A 2,467-nucleotide genomic window follows, 5' to 3' on the forward strand; every position below is an offset into this window, starting at 1 on the left:
TTTACCTCCTTTAAGGTAGTTTCATCCACTCCCATTGCTCCCCAAATTTACGTCTTCTGGTCCCATTTACATGAAAGTCCCACAGGTCTTATATTAGCTTCATTCATTGATTTAGTCATATAGATATTTACTGAGTGTCTGTTATGTGCCAATAACTTTCTAGGTGCTAGGGATTTAGCAATAAATAAAATAGCTTCAAATCCTTGTCCTCACGGAACTTATAATCCTAGTGGGGGTGGTGGTGGACAGTATCTCAAATCATGATACGTGCTGTGACAAGAAAGCAGGAAAAGAGGACAGGGAGTTCTGGAGAAAGGGTAGACGTTACTATTTAAATAAGAAAGGCCTCCTTGATGAGATGGCATTTGAACACCAAGGAGATAAGGGACCAGCAGCTTGGCTATCTAGGAGATTATTCCAAGCTGAGGGACCAGCAAATACCAAAATCCCTAAAGCTGGAATGTGCTTGGTCTGTTTGAGGTACAGGAAGCCTGTATGGCTGGAGTAGAGTATATGAAAGGGAAGTAGTAGAGATAAGATTGGAGAAGTACTTCCATCTAAAAGAAAGCGTAGTTACACGAAATAATGCAAATGAGAAGATAGCCACCCCCCTCCCCCAAGAGGAAAGACCCAAAGTCTCATCAGTCATTGTGTCCATCTCTGACTGATGTTTTTCTCCCTCCTACTTCTCTCATCATCTCACTTGATATTCTAAAGACTAAATTAGAAGATGAGCTGCCACTAACACTCCTTGTATAAAATAATAGGGGAATGAAAGAGGAAGAAAAGACCTAATAAAGCAAGGAAGAATATATGCATATTTACTACATTTTTGCAACCAGCCTCTGTTGATTATTGTAACTTCCTTCTTCTGCCATCTATCCCTTGTTCCTTTTGTTCTCAGCCAGCATTCAGCTGTTCAGGGTTCTCTATCTGGTAGAATGACCCAAGCCTTCCTTCCTGAAGGGTGTGCTCTTGGTGGTTCTTCTTGTATTGCTGTAGTTTTCCATTAACTTTTACTAAAGGACATAGATATACAGAAAGCTATAGGAACCCAATGTTCAAAATTAGTACCATTAATTGTGGGACAACTAGACATCATTTGCCTGCAGATGTGATAAATAAGTTCAATAGGAAATTCAAAGCATCCTTTTAAAGTATTTTGACTTTATGTGTTAAACCTGAATCAAACCAAGCTTTCAGATTATGACTATTTACATTTGTCAAAGCACATAGAACTGTAAAGTAAAAAAGATGATGTTTTACAGATATAAATTATACCTCAATAAATATGGCTTTAAGAAACCCAAGCCTTGGACTTGAGAAGAAGCAAAGATGGCGGAGTGAGGTGCGTCGTGGCTATCTGGACTTTGGGCCAAGGGGAGGGCCGGCCCCCTGGCGCTCGAGTGCTTCTGCTGGCCTGTACGAGGAAGAACATTTTCCTTGACTTGTAGGTGCTTTTATATTCATCTCGGAAAGAAAACAAAATTCTGAACTCAGGATTTGGCAAGTTTTGAATCAGAACTGTCTCGTCTTCAAGCAGAAGAGGTTATTCAAGCTCAGTTTGGAGTTGAGATATAATAAAAAATAAAAAATTATCCAGATAAAATGTAAAAGAAAGAAAATAAATCATATTATCTTAGCAAGCTATTTTATTTTCCTTTATCCTTTGAAAGATTACTGGATGAGGAATCAGAAAACGTGGATTTTAGTTCTAGTTACACCACGTGGGAATTAATTATATCAGACAAACCACAGTACCTATAGACAAATGTCTGTAGAAACTAATAAATGACACAGAGCTGGGACTTCCTTGGTGGTGCAGTGGTTAAGAATCCACCTGCAAATGCAGGGGACACGAGTTCGAGCCCTGGTCTGGGACGATCCCATATGCTGTGGAGCAACTAAGCCCGTGTGCCACAACTACTGAGCCTGAGCTCTAGAGCCTGCGAGCCACAACTACTGAGCCTGTGTGCCACAACTACTGAAGCCCGTGCGCCTAGAGTCCATGCTCCACAACAAAGAGAAGCCACCACAATGAGAAGCCCATGTACTGCAACAAAGAGTAGCCCCTGCTCGCCACAACTAGAGAAAGCCCGCGCGCAGCAGCGAAGACCCAATGCAGACAATAAATAAATAATTATTTTTTTAAAAGTGTCTTTAAAAAAATAAATAAATGTCACAGAGCAAAATGTGAAGAGATCCCAAAATTATGCATAGCATGTAATATATAACAAATATTTCATTGAATATTAGTCTGCTAATGGCCAGGAATGAAGGTTTGCATCACAACAGGTAAAGAACTATGATCATGTGGGTGCTTGCCGAAGGCAAAAGGAATACAGAATGGGTAGTGGAAGAGGGTAGTTATAAATACCAGCTATGACCATGTGACCAGTTACAGGAAAGTAATTGTCATGAATATCTCCTCCTTATTTTGTTATGCATATGTTTACGTGTACATGCA

The sequence above is a fragment of the Hyperoodon ampullatus genome, assembly GCF_949752795.1.
Source record: "Hyperoodon ampullatus genome assembly, chromosome: 3".
Lineage (NCBI taxonomy): Eukaryota > Metazoa > Chordata > Mammalia > Artiodactyla > Ziphiidae > Hyperoodon > Hyperoodon ampullatus.